Source organism: Lepisosteus oculatus, chromosome 16 (assembly GCF_040954835.1).
Source record: "Lepisosteus oculatus isolate fLepOcu1 chromosome 16, fLepOcu1.hap2, whole genome shotgun sequence".
In the NCBI taxonomy this organism is placed as follows: Eukaryota; Metazoa; Chordata; class Actinopteri; order Semionotiformes; family Lepisosteidae; genus Lepisosteus; species Lepisosteus oculatus.
The window spans coordinates 3,587,655-3,606,295 of record NC_090711.1 but is presented as its reverse complement, the minus strand read 5'-3'; the positions used below and the strand labels follow the sequence as shown (position 1 = coordinate 3,606,295).

Sequence of the window (18,641 nt, the reverse complement as noted above, 5' to 3'; positions counted from 1 at the left end):
TCCTTCTGCTGAATTCCTGTTCCTGGGTCACACAGCACAAGTAGGCCCCAGTCTCTCCGACACCGATAAACCCCGGCTTCATCGAAGGGCTGACAAGATGTTTCTGGTTTTTAAATAGATTAGCTTTGCATCTGAACTGAAGAAATAAATCTCACATTCATTCTACAAATTGAAGTGTAATACAGTGTTTTGCACTGAAATGTACTATCTACAATTATTCCCGCAGAATACCCCTGTCCTGTCTTTATATAAAACAAGAGTTTTTCTTGAAGTTCGGTTTTATTTAAAACTGCCCTCCACCAAGTGTTCAGTCACCTTTAGTCTGATTGGTCCAGCTCACTCTCAAACTCTCACATTACATGTTTCAATTACTTTTTACAAACGGTTATGTATGGTATCCTTCACACAGTCTTATATCTGTATATTTTTATATACCCCGTGTTTTTAGTTAATGCTTCTGTGGCTGCTTCTTAATATAGATATATCTGTATTAACAAGCCATCGCATTTACTAGACGTGTAAACTGTACGAGTGCAGAACTCCTCTGGCTGTCAAGGGACAGGTGGAAGTTCATTTCACTCTGAAGATTAGAAAGAACAATCACAACATTTGGACTGTTGAACCTCTTCAGGGGTCTGTGCTGCACTACAGTACATACTGTACTATGAGCACACAAGGCTCTTCATCCGAGACAAAAAGTAATTTCTGGGGAGACAACCAAGGTTTGTAACAGTAGTATAAAGTCCAGCACACTTGATTTCCAACCAGTGAAATAAATGAATTTTAAATGAATGTGAATTACACATTAATAATAATAATACAAACTATGTGAACTCATTTTATTGTCTTCTCAACACCTGGTCAGTCTACACCTACAACCGCAGGCTGTGTAACCACCACGGTGAGCACTACACTACGCAGAAATGATCTCTGACCGCACCGTCCCAGGCCCTGTTGAGACAAGTTTCTTAGAGCCTACAAAAGAAACAGCATGGCGCCCTCCTGTGGTAAAATAAAAAGTGCATGACAGCAGGCTATAAAAAAGGACATACTCATGTGCTCACTGGCCATAACAACACCATCTGCTGGTGGTAATTTTAGAGGTAAAACTGCTGAACCAAAATGTCACAATAAATCAACTGATTATTAAATATCCTCATACACCAGGAAGTTGTAGAAGCAATAAAAGATTATTTCCCCCAGATTAATCATCATTATTGTAATAAGCTTTCATTTAAAAAAAATCCTACATTATAGGTTATTCTTGAAATTAATTATTGCCGTTTGATTGTATCACAGCCTCGGCTCGTTATAAGAATAATGGTGATCAAATTAAACAGTGGCTGCAGTGTGCAGGGTTGCTCCTAATTGGAAGGTTGTGGGTCCAAACTGTGGAAGGAGAGCTGTTGTGCCCTTGTGCAGAGTGCATTCACATTGCTCCAATAAAAGAGCAATGCTCTGCTGTAGAAGTGCAAAGCAAATATAAATTGCTTGGGATTAAAGTATCAGCCAAACTAATTCAGCTATCCTAATTTTTCCTGAGATTTCTGAACTCTGACAAAGACCACTTTAGGGCTCCGCTCCTGGGGAAGACTGCAGTCCCAGCTATGGCGGGCTAGCACCCCATGCGCTCTGCCTTCCATGTTTTACAATGGTAATTATCTCTCCGATCAATCCTCCTGGATAATCAAAGATTCAGTTTCTCCTTAATTAAAACAGCCTGGAGCCGAACGGCCAAACGAGCTGACTTCTAAAACAGCTTCAGTTCTGGCCAGCCACAAACAATCCACATATCTTAACTGCACAAGCCCCAAACTGACACCCCACTAAGAAGAAACACCTCTCAAATGCAAGGCTTAAAAATGTTATGCTCCAGGGGGTACAAAAAAAGTATTTATTGTTTCAATGTGTTTACTTTTCGCATTTAATCCAGCAATTGTGTAAGGACTGCAAAAATTGGGATATGTCACAATATAATAGCCCAATTAAGACCCAAAGCATTGCTGCTACTGTATTTCACAGTTGTCCAACCCCAGCCGACGATGACGTGGGTCCAAACAGCTTGTAACGCCTCTCGGAAACATACAGCAGTACTATGTGAAGACCTTCAGATTTTGTTCACAAAGAAAAGGCTCTCTATAACATATGTGAGTGAAATGATGCAACCATAATTTTGTCAGCAGTTACACGCCAGATTTATTATCTTGTATCTGGTTTGTGCTCACACTGAATCTCTAGAGGGATTAAAGCTACAATGTACTGCATATTTGATGGTTTGAAACCTGTAAAAATCTAATTTAATGTTGCTACTAAAAGCATAGACGTGATAGATCCTAGCTTCCAGGTACTGGCTATTTCACGCAGCTGTCATGATGTACCGGTGAATTAAAACCTTAGCTATGCATAAACGATGGGGTACTTTTAAATACTTGTGATCATAGTGAGTGTACAGTCTGCTATTCCTCCCATTTTGATTGTTATCAAGCTCTTTGACCTTTTTAAGGTGAATTGAAACCCCGAGGCCTAACATAAAAAATAGCCAGGTCATTAATCCCGGCTGCCACCCAATTCTCCAGTAAGACTCTATTACCAGCAAGGCTGACTTGACTGCTGACTAAACCCTTTTCTATGCACATTGATTTTCTGCACAGAATTCACTTTGTATTGAATCATTTTAAAATCATAATGCAACACTGATGAATACTAACTCGACAGGCTGCATGCTTGATTAATGAAGATGTAATTTCAACTTCCTACACACCCTCCTGGCTACAGCTCTGCTAACTAGCGGTAGAGGCATTAATCAATTCAAAATTGGGCTGTCCGCACACCTCGGCCTTCTTCAGTGAGACACCACGCAATTTTCAAAAGCCATTGTCTGAAATGCACCGTATGAAATGCACAAGTCATTTTTTTTTCAAACCACAGCCTCCCTGCCAAGCACGCTCTCTTAATTACCCTGCATTGAGACACAGAAGACGTCATCAGAGTATTTTACCTATACTCTGTTTCCCCCCTACAAATGACTGCCTTTTTACATTACAGATAACACTTAGAGGAGTGTGAAACAATCCTGTTTAATGATACCTAATATCTAAACAATCCTAAGGGAGACACCTTGATTAAAGTAAAATCAGTCTGTTAAAATAGCCCTTTGTTTTTAGGTCAGGCATTCTTAAAAGACCTTACAAGGCTGAATAAAACACCTAGAAAACTTTCAATGTTCACACGCTCTCTGTCTCTCTTTACGGATCTCTGTTTTCCTGCTCCACTATATATATTTTTTAAATTCCATTATGTTTGGTTTCTTTAATACATAGATGAGCAAATCAGTGCTTCTGCACCAGTTTCACTTCCAGCTGGACCTCAGCCAGAGATCACCCATTCATGTGAACACTTTGGACAGCAGCCAGGGCCAGCTTTGCACTGTTCCACAGAAGCCTAAGCTACGGTGTCAAGCACTCCTCTCGAGCCGGAGACACAAAAGCACACTGTCCAAAGATCTCAAACCTCAGCTCACGGAATGCTGCGGCTCAGTTGGGGTTTTGGGGTGGCACAGTGGCGTGGTGGGCGGCATCCCTGCCCCTCTGCGCTGCGGCCCGGAGTCCAATTCCTGGGGTGCTGTCTGTGTGGGGTTCACATGGGTTTCCTCTGGGTGCTCCAGTTGTCTCCTACAGTTCAAAGACACGCTGGTGGGTAATTGGTTTCTGGGGAAACTGGTACTGGCGTGTGTGTGTGTGTGTGTGTGTGTGTGTGTGTCTGTGTTGCTCCTGCACTGGACTGACATCCTGTCCAGGGTGTATCCTTCCTTGCACCTGTTGTTCACCAGCACAGGCTCCAGCTCCCCACACACGGAAGGATAGATTTTAGTTCATTAAAAAAAAAAACAGCCTACTGCTGGACAGAGCTGCCTCTGTTCAAAACCTAATGATATTAAGAAACTGAAATTTCTTTTGCCTTTTGAAAATCCCTTAAAATCAACGGAACAACGTCAAAGAGATATGTCTTTTAAAAAGATGCTTCAGAGCCTTTCAGCCAAATAATTTATTAACCATTTTTGTGTAAGGACGCCCTCTAGCGGTAGATATTAAAACTGGCTTGTGAACGGGTCGCAATGCTTTCCTGACACTATAAAAAAACAACATACGCTTCCAATATCAGCTTATAAACATAAGAAAATATTCTACGGAGAGTTGTTTTTTTTAAAAGGCAAGATATCTGACACAAAAGCTCCAGTAAGCAGAACAGCTAAAAATGCTCAAAAGTGGAAAGTACCGCACGCAGGTGTGGAGCTCCCTAATACAGTATCTAGATCGTGTGCTGCAACCTAAGCCGCAGGAATGAATGAATATACCCACGGGAAACAATACCGCGTTGTGCATGAGCCAGTAAAGATGACCTTTGATTTTTTTTTATCATTCATGTGGGAAAAAAATAAGCACCTGTTATTTCTGTAAACCGCTTTTGTTACTGTAAAACACGGTGTAGTGTCTGAAAAGACACCAGGGATCAATGAACACTTCCGCGCTGACAGGGCAAAGCACGTCAATAATATCGCTCAGAGAGCTTCAGAACAATTCAAATATCAACACATTGAACGAGGGCAAAGTACGCTGTGGAAAAATAAAAACAGAAAAAGAAAAACAAAGGTTGCCGTGGAGTCCAATACTAAATCAGTCACAAACACGGAAAAACAGAGACAGGCTGTTACATACGATTTTGTACCAATACAATAATTGGATTCAATTATTATAATTGGATCCAAAAATTGGATATCCTAGAAACAACATCTTATTTCCTGGCTTAAGTCACCGTGCGTGTTGACTAACACTGCTTTTCGCGATTTTAGGATTAATAGTATGACAGAATTATATTAGGTTAAAGGAACTTATGAAAAGTGGTGGTAACACTCATAGTCTTCTGGTTTCTGCTATTTTGTGATCTGGTGGGTAATAGGACACAGGCATTATATGTCTAGGAAAAGAATGCTTGAAGTATAAACATTTTTTCTTCGACATTTTGGAGAAAATCAACAAATAATGCGGTTATTAAATTACAGCGCGATACTTAAAACATTAGATCAGCAACACATATCAGAAAACAGATGCAAAACATTAAATTTGTAAAAGTCTTTAGAGCGAACATTTGGAAAGCGTAGTGAGCTCTTAGCTCAACAGCCAAAAAACATCACAGGGATTTTCAAATCTGGGCAATTTATTAAACTCGGGGCTCAAAATCCCTTTAAAGGGAAACAAACATTAATCTTTTCAAGAGCAACAATCTCAGCAGATTTTCCAAACGGTACTGTTTAATAATAATTGCATCTATTTATTAACAGACAGATATATTCCAGGCTCCTCAACAAATCGTTCCGTAGAGTAATGGTTTCCGTTGAATTAAATGTTGTTTTATTTGTTCTGTTTCATCTCATTCTAAACCCTAGATATCCAGAAGCCAACACGCAACCCCATTAGAGAAACTACCAGAGGGGCAGTGTGTGCAACAGACTTTTTGATGAGTTTCCTCATCGGACTGCTCAGAGACCCCCGTCTCTTCCTGTCTTAACTGCAGACAGCTTAGCCACGGCCTGGATTGAACTAGCCGCTTCCTGAAGCAGATCCTTTTCATTAAATAATAATAATAATAATAATAATAATAATAATAATAATAATAATAATAATAATAATAATAATTTCCTTGAGTGGAGTGTCCTTTCCTGGACACTCCACTCAAAGCGCTTTACAGGTAATGGGGATCCCCTCCAGCACCACCAGTGCGCAGCCCCACCTGGATGATGCCAGTCCGCTCCCCACACACCAGCTCTCAGTGGGGAGGAGAGCAGAGTGATGAAGCCAGTTCATAGATGGGGATTATTAGGAGGCCATGATTGGTAAGGGCCAATGGGAAATTTGGCCAGGACGCCGGGGTTACACCCCTACTCTTCTCGAGAAACGCCCTGGGATTTTTAAGGACCACAGAGAGTCAGGACCTCGGTTTTACGTCTCATCCGGAAGATGGCGCCTTTTTATTTTAACTTGGTTTCAAGTCTAAGATTTCAAGCTGCCTATGAAATTTTAAGGGAAACTTAAAATTTATCTACAGCTAGATTTAAAAAAACGCAATTGAGAAAATGATTAGATGGGTGCGTGTTTGGCATTATTTCTTTTTCACCTGTCTGTGGTCGTCTTTGCTGCTGTTTTGGATCAGTACGAGGTGAGTCCTCTCTGTACAGTTTTCTCCCTGTCCACCCCTGTATTTCCTGTTAACAAAACGTATTCAGGTCAGAGCCGTCTCTCATGGAAGAGTATTTAGCTGTTGTTGTGACTGAATGAAGTGGAAAAAAAATAATTTTCCATTTTGTCCTTCCGGTATCGAAAACAAAGAAGCTGCAGTTCCAGCAATGACCCCAATGGTAAAATAGCGCCCCCTGGCGGTTACACTGTACTGGTCAACTTCGCAAAATGTATTCATTGCGACAAAAAAAGAATTAAAATCTACACTAGAATATTGTTTTTATAGATACAGTATTAAAGAACATCTAAGTAACACCATACCCTCATATTAAATTACAAAATTTAAATCTACACTGTTTGATATACATACATCAGAATCAAGACCTCATTAGTTCGTACACTGTACATCAAAAGAACACAAAAAGGATTAAAATCTGACTTTTTCACAGCGTCATTACATGGGGACATTATACTTAGGGATGTCTACTGACTGAGGATGAGGAATGTGAGAGCACCATTCTACATACGATCTAAATAAACAGGATGTTGTTATGTCATCCTGCAGGAAGACACTTAATGAGAGAAGCGTCCCCGGGAGACAGTTGAAGTGAAGGTGTTTTGAAAATCGAAGGCGAGAACAGTTTCCAAACCAGCCCCCAGTCACCCCGACCCCACACCCTCCCCTCGACCCCCTGACCCCCTGACCCGACACACGAACACATCGGCCCACATGTGCTCCTGCAGCGGTGCACTGCTGTCACGGCCCTGGGTGAACCTCCCGAGACCTCTGTGAGCCTCTCGCTAGCCACAGCCCGTCTCTGGCCAAGTCAAACAGGATCTGTCTGCAGGAGTGTGTCATTCTTCCTCCACTCAGCGCAGGCGGCTCAGATGACAGGAAAAGGGCTTAAAAGTAGTTTAGAATCGGCCTTCATCCTCCCTGTGATCTGATTCCGAAGCAGGTGGCGTAGCCCCCCTTTTAAGATATCAGGCCAAAACAAACTTGGAATTCAAAGCCCTCACCCGATGTACATTTCAGCTGAACTTTCACAAGTTCACGTGAGTCACAGTCTCTGGGCCCCTGTGCTTAACAGTTTCACAATAAATTATTACTTGCCAATCTGCATATATATAAATATCAATAAATGGGATATATATACAGTATAGAATATCGGGACTTCAGAAATAAAGTGAGATTCGTGTGCTGGGAAATATCCTTGCGTCGACTGAGGGCGACCTGAGGTCCTCAGAGGCACCCAGACGCTTACAACTCGTGAAGAAATGAGATCATATAATTCAAGCCTTGTTTGGGTCCTTCTCAATTTCTTTTTAATTGATTGATTGGGGAGGGGGGTGTAGAAAGGGTCAGTTCACGTGTTTAGGCTGCACCATCACACTGGCTTGTGTTTGGAGGGAACGCGTCACAATTTTGTGACAGACTAAAACGCCCTGAGCTCAGGAGGAGCGCGTTAACCCCCAACTCTGGTCCTATCTGCTGTGTTTTCTCCAGCTCAGTGCCCCAGTCACGACCTTAACTGACTGAGGACACTCCTAACTCTTATACTGTACATGTTTCTGGCCTGGCTCGTCTGAACGGCATCAATGACCGACCTGCGGGAAGGTCTGCTCTCCTCCTCCTGTCTGGCGCGCACACCTGCTGTATGGAGCCAAGCGCAGGAATCCAACTGCTGCATGAAAGCGGAAACGAGCTCTCAGCCCGCACAGTGAACACGCTGGGAATGCGGTTCCTTACCACTGTCCTTAAAAGATGATTGACATCAATAATCGACAGGCAACGCGTGTTCGCGGCGCACACACGAGTGCACTGGGCTTGTCGGGCTGCTTCTGCGTGCGAGGGGGAGCCGGGCGTGGGCTCGCCTGAGCCGCCGTCCCCATTGGCTGAGCATGCTGGCACCACAGGGGGCTGAAGCGCATTGGCTGCCGATCTCGGAAGCTGAGCGGTAGATTTCTATTATAATGACAGATGAAGCCGGTGAATCGCTCGAAAGGAATGGAGCCGCTACGGAGAGGTGATCATTGAATATTATTATCAATAATAATAATAATAATAATAGCAATACATCGGCGACTGAGGCACCAGCAGGCGGGTAAGTGATCGGCGTTGTATCAAGCCGGCAAATGGGTTTCCGTAGCGTTTGCCTGGAAGCGGGCTGAAAAGCCCCCCTCACTGCCCCATGTGGGGTACATGAGGATGCTACTACGTCTAGCTGTCTAGCCAGCTCCTACCGAGATCGTGATTCTTCTGTCCTCGCAAAAGCGAGATGCGGGACTGTGAGGCCGATCCCGGAGACATCGGCGCGTACAGAGGGGAGCAGCGGTGCAAGATTGAATTAATGTCATTACCAACCGGGTAATCCTATTAACCACGCTGTAGTGGTTCACAGCCGGGAGAGACTGACCCTCCTAACAGTGATAAAGAATGATGAAAAGCTGTGTAAGTTAAAGTATCTTCATTCCGCTCCCAGCTTCATTTTCCTTATTATGTGCGCACATTCGGCGTCTTAAATCGGCCCTTCCATCCGATGTTTGTAAAACGCGTTTGAATATCTCATCATTTCTGATAAATATCTGCTTGGTCTTTTTTTTTTCTCTCCCCAATACATCGCCATGCGATCGGTAAGATCGTTTTTCTGTCAGTCCGTGGGTTACGGGGTGTGTACGGATTTTTTTTTTAAACAAACAGGACCGTGTTTTGCAAAAGAAAGAAATCTCTCCGTGTGGTGGGCTTTGTTCATCCATTTTAAATCGGCGTGCGGGGGGGTTGCCGTATCGATGACTTGTCACGTTATGACGGCCCTTCGTGTCGAGCCCGGGGATAGTATCTCCCCTGAGCTCCGCTCAGACAGAAAATGAAAAAATGGGATATCCCCTCATGGAAATGTTTTGTGGTACCACCGTGCACCAGAGTACAACGCTCTCCCTCCTCACGGGAGATGCTTGATCAGTCTCGTAGCCGTAATAATCCAGTGGTGGTGTGTTGTTTTTTTTCTCGTAAATGCCTCCCCCGAGGCAAATAAGCCCGCAAAAGGTGTAAGATATCAGAAATCGCCTTTCCAGAAGCCACGGCGTTTGAATGACTCTCCCATCGTGCGTTTCACTTGATGTGGGTACACCTGCCCCGCCGACGTCACCGGGATGATCAGATCGGGGGTCAGGAGAGGTACTGTGCGATGGTAAGGGTCCACCTTTCGACGGGGCGCAGGTGATTCATTTAGGATTTCCTTCACATCACGTTTATACCGTGTATGATCGCGCAACACGGGAGGTCGTATGTGAATTAGCAGCTGCGGCGGCGGTTTAGGTTTAGGAAGGAGCTGCCCCTAACGCTCCCGTGACGTTTCGCCGCTGTGCTCGTCTTCACAAGACACGCTGCGGCACTCGTTTCGCCTGTCACTACGGGGCGTTATCGCGCCACGGTTTCTTCAGTGGGCCCCGCCGGACCGGAACCCCAGTCTCCGGGTCCCGGGTCCGCGGTTCGGTTACGACCAGCGGCCGCCACCCGCCTCACCTGAGAGGCGGTTACCGGAACTGGGGCGCCTCCCCTCGCGGGGGTTACTAGCGGTCGCGCACCTGTTCCTCGCGGCGGCGGGCTGCCTCTGGGGGGCGTCGCTCTGCGCCGAGCAATAGGATCGTTCTCGATGTAAATGCACGCATGCACAGGCTGGAGTGCAGTATAAAACAAATAGGCATGACTTCTAGTGATGAGTCCCCGACTTTTAAACGTTTGTCATGGTAGACCGGTGGTTCCCGTAGATTAAAGATGTCCGTGCCGTGTCGCCCACTAGACTTCAGTATTACTCAGTATAAACCGGTATAACTGAGATGATATCAATCCTTTAAAGCCAACACAAACGGAGGGGGAAAAAAAAATCATGCTTTCTCTTCAAAGCAAATTTTTGTTATGTCACATAGTGTAGCTTCAAAGTTTGAATTCCCGTAAGAATTTGAATCCGACAATAACACTCGCAGCATGAGATGTTCAATTTCCATGGAATCTGACGCAAGTGGCAGGGCATTGCCTCCTGTTGCAGGGAGGACTGCCTTTTTTGTTTGGGAAAGAGCTGAAAGACACTTTGATCGCAGTAGTCAAATGTAATGTGTGAGCTCACTGCTCCCACAGCAAGTAACCAAATGAGAGCTGCACAGTAGCAGGAAAAATACAGGAGCTGGTGGAAGATAAGCAAGGCAAAGACATGCCAGGTCACTGCCGGGGTAGGAGACTTCTTAAGGAGAGCGTGTCACTGTGGGCAGTGAGGGTGGACCAGTAGGTGGGCTGTCTTCCTTCTGGAACACAATTGCCAAACCTGTGGGGACCAGGGGCTCTGTGCTGTAAAGTCATTGTCCCTTGAATGAGATGTTAGAGAGAGCTCCTGACACTGCTTGGTCATCACCAGTCCCTTAGCCCTGTTTTGTAAGCATATGGGTGTTTACCCTGGTGGCCTGGATGAATTCCACCCCAGGTCTGAACAGTCCATCAACAGTTCCCCCTTGATTCAATAGGTGAAGCAATTTCTCGCCTGCATGCCTGAGCCGCTGTGTGAAGCACTATGGGATACTTTGGCATGACGCGACCTGTAAACACGCAAGGGATTGCTGTATTGTCAATGTTGTTGTTTGGAGGGTGCCGTTAGAAATCTGCTTTTCAAATTACATTTCAGAAAAAAAAATGGTTCTTGCTGGGATTTTGTTTAGAAAGCAGTTGGGAAGCAACAGTCTGAATTAATGAAGTTCTAGTTACATAAGACTTAACAGAGACCAGATATCGTAGCCCTTCTGCAATATGCTTTGATTTATTTTAGCCTTTGGGGTATTATCTTTTGTGCTGTCAAACAGGGAGTTGTGTTTGGGGTCCTGAGTTTGTAATCTGAAGGCTGGAGGTTCAAATCCCAGCTGAGGCAGTGCTGCTGTACAGTACCTTCGAGTAAGTTACCTGAGCTGAATTAACTTTGAATTGCCCTTCATTAGCCCGAAGTGAATTTGTCTTGTACTTCAAGAGCTTCTAAGCATGTAACATATACAGTATGACAGTACTACAATACACCAACAGTACGATATCATGATGCAAAACAGCAACACTCCAGTACCCAGCTGTGTACTGTAAATGGATAGTTTGCTTTGTGTAACAGGATTAGCCTAATTACATAGTAAAAAAAACGTCCTTTTCCTATAAATTTTAGGTCTGAAATTCGGACATAGAAAGACGACTTTACCAAAGAAAACATCTCATTACATTGAAAAGACAATGAGTTTTCAAAGATGTGGGTCAGTTACTGATAATAAAATAGTGTAATATGTGCTTTATGGATGTTTATTCAGTTCTCATCCACAGAGAAGCCATAAACGATATTTTATTACTTATTTTATACTTATAAAACATAGAGTTTGGCTTTAATTAACAATTACGGTTGTGCCGGGGATGTGGACACCACTATTTCTGGTTTGGTTTTGAAACCAGCGACATTCCAGCGGCTTGATTTTTATCCTCCCGCGGGCTCTCTCTCACAATTGACTTGACTTCTGAGGGAGAAGGAAATCTCTCCACCCTTGTAATGAAAAATGTAAAAGCTAGTGGGTGTGAAAACATCAGAGACTGGAGAACTGGCAATCCGCACTTTCTACAGGACAGATGAGCGATGGCAGTATGGGCTGACATAGGCGCAGGGCCCTACGCAGACTGTTTCCCTGCCCCCCCTAGTGCAGCAGGGAGTGTTTCATGTGCAATTGCATGCTGTTGGTTCACCACTCCACGTTCTTTGATTGGCTGCACTCTAATGCGTTGTCTTGGTGAAGACAAATAAAATGGTGGCAACACAGATTATCGGCATGTGTGTCACACTTCTTCTTGAACGGATGGTGTCACAGACAATACCAGCCATAAGTGATCGACCCAAGCCCAGCTGAGCGGGCCGAGGGGCTCATCGCGAAGACACGCCCCTTTTCAGCGTCATGTGACTCGGGCCAGCCACTCCTACTCCAGAGGGGACCCGGCGGGGCTGCCTGCCCTCCTCTCATTGGCCGCTTGCTAGTCACTCACTCTCCTGCCAGGTGCAAAATGGGAGGGTGCCTTAGCATCTTCACAATCTGCCCCACTCTGTAGGGAGCAGGGTCCGTAATCGAGCCTCGTGATTCATCAAGCCGGAGCCTGTTCCAGATTCTGTAGCGTTAGGCGGATGGAGAATACGAGGCTCTGCCTCTAGGGGGCGGTGCAGCTGGCTGGATCGGAGCTGTCAGGCTACCTTGCTCAAGGAAGCAACAGCAATGGGGACTTGAGCTAACAGCCCTCCAACACAGGGTTCAGAGCCTTAACTTCTACTTCATACTGTCCCCTCACCCCCACCCTACTCATTTACTGCGGCTCAAGTTTGTGTTTGGTTGTACTAAGGTGTGTTGTGGTTGGACTCGCTGCTGCTCTCCTGTGGAGTACATTTGAGATCCCTGGTTCTGGTTAAAGGCACTACCTTGGTATAAACAAATGAAAAACTGAAGTCTTCGGTCTAATTCTCTCTTTCTCGGGAGCATAACTGGAATCAATTTCACAGGCTGCATTTTTTTAAATCTCCTTTTATTGTTGCAGTTGCCTCTGATCTCACGAAAAGCACAAATAAATACCCCGTTGTTATCAGAGAGAAGTTAAATAGCAGGCGGACATCACAGCACTGGATCAGAGTGGATTTCTCAGAGCACAGATTCCCACAGCCTCCTGTGGACCTCAGCAATGCACCGAACAATAAAATGAGATATTTCTCATAACATTCGCCCCGTGAAATTCCTCCATCCTTTCCTGCTTATTACGCAAGCACACGCAACGAGCCTGCTCGCTTCTGAGAGCCTTTGGAATCTTCTTCTAGCATGGTCTTTACGGGAAAGTCCTGCAGTCTGCAGCTTGCTGGGTAAGCCTTCACCCAGTTCCTAGTTCACTTTACATGTACTGTGACGGACCTGGAGGTGGCTGGGCATTGGCACACAGCCTTGGCGTCCCGATATTGCCTGTCATGCGTCCAGCTGGCCCCGACAGGTAGCATATGATTCACCACATAGCCTGACTCTGGAGGCCTTCGGCCCAGAATCACACACTGCACCATAAAAAGAGCCCAAAGTACGCACCTGTGCTGACAAAGTCACGTGTGGCAGATGGTGAAGGAACTGGACCAGTTAGGAAGAGGCTGCACTTGGTGTGCACACTAAATTGCAAAGTATAAAGCAGTCGTGCCAGTATTTGGCAATTAAAATGTGGAATTCAATTTGCATACTGTATATGCAAAAATGAAGTCATTTATACAAGAACTGCCTGCGTCCAAGTCTGTATAAAACAATCCTGCTCCTGGTGCTTGTTCCTGCTGAGTATTCAATTAAATCAATGAACCCTTAATAGAGCTTATCGTAGGTTTAATCAAAACTTATTTAATTGTTTCCTAAACATGTGAGAGGCTGCCTTTTCACTGTCGTGTTTCTTGAGAAACTTAAAAGTCTCCGTCCTCTGAGAAGAAACAGAAGCCAGAAACTAAGGTTCCAGCCGAGCAGCTTGTTGGTTTAGTTCAGGAGTCACTGAAGGACAGAGACTGAGCTGCAGTGAAACCCAGCAGCTGTCTGGGTCCGCAATAGCAGCACTGGGAACCACTGGCATAAAATACACTAGAAATGCCAATAATTTATCCACGTAACTGGTTCACTTGTATAATTACCATTTGCTCTGTATGATAATGGGGAGAACCTCATGAGCAATATAAGCGCAAACTGGATTCAAGGATCATCACACTGGAACAGCCATCACCTAGAGAGCTGGGAGAAGTTGTTACATTAAATCTAGTTCAACCAATAGTGAGCTGATCCGTGCCCCTAAGAACTGAGAATGAATACCTGCAGAAAAGGGCACCCTGTCGCACCAGTATGGGAGAGGCCAGATCCAGAGCTCGAGTATCTCACAATATCAATTAAACCTTAACAAAACATGACACGGCACTCACCTGGCACTACAGCTTCATGGAACTTCGCACAGGCCTTAGATCAAACGGGAAATGGTCTCAGTAAAATGTCACATGTGACATTATGCTGCTTTGTGGTTGGGTGAAGGTTAACAATGAAAATCATTTGTTTTTCGTGTCACTAAAACTAACGGCAAAGCTGTGCTCTGCTGAACCCAAATATCAGGCCGTCTTTGATTTCACTTGCTATCTTCAGATCTGCAGTATGTTTTGCAAGATGCCTGGTCCTTCATTCAAAAGGCACTGTCACGTCGGCGCTGATGGTCTCGTCCCAGCAGACCTGCGATCAATCTCCTCGCATCCTCTGCTGGTTCTGCTCTTACAGGTGCCACGCTCACTTCCGAGTGTGACAGATTGAAAGCGACACACCCGTGCACACGGAACACGTCATGCTCCGACACTCTTTCGCCTGCACACTTCGTGTTTTTGATTGTATTCATTCTGCTGTCACGTATGTACTAGAATTAACACTGGGAGGGAGGTGCTGTAGAAATAAAATGACCACAGCTGTAGCTCAGTAGCTTGTCCCCTGTAAGGCAGAGCTAATTTAATGGGAATGGGTTTCTCCAGCTTGGCCAGACATGCCACCCTCTTGCCCCAGCTATCAGGTCACCTGTACTGTACGTGCACTCGGGCACAGCACGGCCTTCCACGATCTGTCTAAATTCGCCACACCAGTGTCACAAGACCTACAGTAAGTCTTCTCCATAGCTCCTTTATTCCCATTTTTCCATATTCCCATGCTCTGCCCATGTTTTTTAGGGAGTGGCCTGGATAAAAATATAGTCCTAAATATAGTCTGCCTCGTCACTCCTGACTAGATGCACCTAATGGGTCTCATCAGTCAGCCGTGAATGAATGTGACTGAAAAATAAAATTATTTTCTGAAAGTATCCCGCTGGAGGCAAAGCGCGATGGATTTGTCATCCGTGTCGAGTTGCGCCCCAACTCCTTTTCCGGTCGCCTGCCTTTGTGAGCCCACAGCTCGGGGATCCGGGAGAGGACGGGTGCCTTCACGGTGTCGAGCGCAGTGCGATGTGGACAAATGGGCTGTATGTCATGTGACATCATTTTTTTGTTTTCCCTGCAATAACTGCTGTTCCTACAACTTGACCTACTGCTGCTATAGCTTAAGGCAAAATCAGGGTCAATCGCGGGCCAAGGGAATTAATTCCACTGCACTGCAGTCTACAGCAGTCCGTGGCTGCGTCTGTACAATTAGGTCAGCGGATTGTAGGAAGCCATTTACAATAAAAGATTTGTTGACCCTCAATCTGTATGTGCCAAGCCATCTGGACCCCCGCTGATGAAAATAACGATATTCAGAAGTGAAGACGAGGACTAAATGAGCACGTGCTCTGTGTGAAGACGTTCCTCAGGTTCCTGTTATGAAATTCACGTTGCCACACTCCCGAGAAAGCAGGCAACTGTACAGCTCTGTTCTTCCTTTTGTGTTTCCAGACGCTGGGTTTTTCACACCTGCACCCATTTATACAGCTGGGCATTGAACTGGAGTAGTTCAGGTGAAGCGCTTTGCGTTATTAGCGTTATTAAAACAAGCACTTTGAGATGATGTATTTTTAAAGCCCTAAAAACTATAAACGTTTATGGTTATTAATATAATATATAATACACAAATAATATTATTTTACTTCCTATATAGTACTGTATATAGGAAACGATGTCTGTATTTCACCTGGCTTTTCCATGTAGCTTGCAATTGTGTCACAAATGTATTGTGTCAATTTATAGCAGTGGCTTTTAATCACTCAGTCATTAGTTGTGATGCATTCATGCATTTTCTGTTTGGGTCGAGTCTCCTTTTCCAGCAGCTCCTTTCCCAGCTCAAGAGCCAGGAAGTGAAGCTGCACCTGTGGAAGCTGGCAGAGATTTTTTATACATAAATAAAACACCCAGAGGAGTGGCAGTGATTGAAAAATAATTAACCCCAGCAGCTCAAAGTTCATCATCTCATGTTGCTTTTTTTTTAAATTTATTTATTTATGCAGCCTCAGCTTTACCTGGAGAAGACTGTCACACTACCAGGCAAGAGAGACTACCGGCATTCGTCCAATCAACATTTGCCTGTTTGTTCATGGTGTGACAATAGTGGATACCATTTGAAACTCTACTAATAACAGTCACAGAGGGCCTGCACCCACTCTGGAGACTTCACTCTGGCAGAAGAGGATCAGAGATCATTATGGAACTTTAAAGTCATCTATGGGATCAAGGGAAGCCTTGCGACTTGGTATGTACCACTTTACAGAAAATACTGATGGAAAGATGAAACACATACAGTACTTTGTCATTAGCCTTATGTTCTCTATGGAAGCTCCAGTATGCAAGGATGCAATCAAGGTCAATTCCTTTTCCACAAAACATGACGTTTGCTCTGCTGCCCCAGATATTTTCATGGTGAAAACAAGCAGAGAAAGAAGCAGAGCTGCGTGATTTTAGAGATTAATTTCCTTTTAACTTGGGGAAAGTGAAAATGATAGGGCTGGCAAACTAAGAATAGCCCTGTGTTAGCGATGATTGAAAAAACAAACATTCGTGGGCTCATTGATAGAATCCGTTGCAACACAAAAGATGGGGAGTGTTCACAGGCCGGCCCAGGCTGCCAAGTCCAGGCATTGTCCTGGGACATCTGTATTGCAGAGACAGAACCCTATTGAGCCCACTTGAAAAATGGTTTGATCTGTTTTGATGTAACCTGAGCAGAAATGAGCCACAGACAAAAACCAAAAAATGTGTTATGCACACAAGAGAGCCAGCAGGGAAAATAAAAGTGCAAGCAAACTGTGAGGAGAGGCTGCCCTGTGTAGTGTCACACTATAGAGCTCTCCAACCACCGACTATGCTGGAGAAACTAACAGTAACCTCTGTAACATACAGTGCACAGCTGTGCAGGGACAATATTAAGTGTAATGGCAGAGTTCCTTGCTGGCACCTGAGTAATCTCTCTAATAACACATAGTCATAAAGGCACTACATGCTTCCCTGATGGTCACCCTGTGCCAGTCATATGGCATACTGTAAAATACCTATGTTCCTAAGGTTCTGAAGCAGTACGTGGCATTTCTATAACGTTCTAGTCGTTCATGCTGTAAAACCAATCACAAATGCCTTCATAGAGGACTCTTGGGAGAAGGAGATGTGGAGTTTTAAGCACAGCGGTAATTTTGCACCTCTTTTGTGTCACAGCACATAAAAAATGAATTTTTACAGACTGGAATACCGAAATGTAAGCGTCCCAGTTAACACCGCTGACACAAACGAGAGGGTCAATGTGCGCAGATCGAGCACTATTCCACAGCTGCCTCTTGGTCACAGAGACAGGGGTTCAGGGGTTTGTTTTAGGAGATGCTGTGTACTGTAGGGGAACGGAAGGGACACCTCGCAGATTCAGTCCATCCGGCTTCCTGTCACGTCCAATCCATGGCAAACCATACTTCTGCAAAAGGTGCCGCCCTTCTCTGTTGGAAGAATGAGCAAATATTTAATAATTAAGCACAAAAAAATCCCGAACAGGGTGCGTCTACTGAGCTCTTGAATATAACAAGCCTGACGTTTCTCTGACGTTCTGCCACAGCCACAGCTGGGCTGTATATCGCCTCATCTCCTGTATCTGTACCAGAGTCCTTCCTGTGCTTTATTCACATGACTCAGGCATGAGCTATGACAGCCTGCCCAGAGCTGCAGCGAGCAGAGGGGAGCCCAGGCTGCACTGTACAGCTCCTTCCTAGTCCCCAGCCCTGGGTTACAGCCACCTGCACCCACAAGGTAATAGAGTGCCCCATCAGCAGCAGTAAAAAGAAATTGCATTGCCTTATTGCTTCTGAAGGACAGCAGTTATGTGAACCTGTTTACACTAGTGGTGCTGCATTGCGATATAATGCATCACATCGCATTTCTTGCTTTGCGCCTGAGGTTGCAGTCATTCAGAATGCAGTGTAACCTGAACGCCTGGACTTGAATGCGAAGCAGTTAAGAAAGTAAGACTAGCGTTCTGGTGCTTGTGTGGGTGGGAGAGAGACTGTCTGAAAGGTGTGTGTGTGTGTGTTTCTTTTTTTAACCAACTGCCAAACAAGGCTTCTGCATCTTTTGCCTGTAGCTGAAACTCATCTTTCTTAGCTTTTGGACTGATGACAAAAGCTGTTTGTTTGAAGTTCAATGTGATGGAGTGGAAGGTTTTTTTTTTCTACTTCTGAGACCTCCATGAATCCGACAGAGCCGTCTCCATATGTTGCCCTATATTTGTTCCAGTTTATGTTGAATGAAACAACTTCCCACGAGTGTGATGTTCTGCGCTATCTCAGATCTGGTCAGCTCTGACTCAAGTCTCACGTGTGATGATGAACCTGCACGTCTTTCCTCCCTCAGAAATCCCAGCACATAAATTATT

General features: G+C 44.8%; 1 protein-coding gene across 7 annotated transcripts in view; it reads left to right on the top strand.

Moving 5' to 3' along the window:
- The first annotated feature begins 8,156 nt into the window (after positions 1–8,156).
- The window catches only part of slco4a1 (solute carrier organic anion transporter family, member 4A1), a 44,128-nt gene continuing 33,643 nt past the window's right edge, over positions 8,157–18,641 (top strand). For 3 of the 7 annotated variants that reach the window (XM_015365217.2, XM_006639690.3, XM_015365207.2), the window contains exons 1-2: positions 8,248–8,338; positions 16,243–16,484. The gene's annotated coding sequence lies outside the window, so the exon portion shown is untranslated. Of the gene's footprint in view, positions 8,339–8,459; positions 8,686–9,034; positions 9,425–16,242; positions 16,485–17,905; positions 18,020–18,641 lie in introns of those variants that run through there. The other 4 variants (XM_069179409.1, XM_015365209.2, XM_015365208.2 and 1 more) reach the window with 4 other exon arrangements.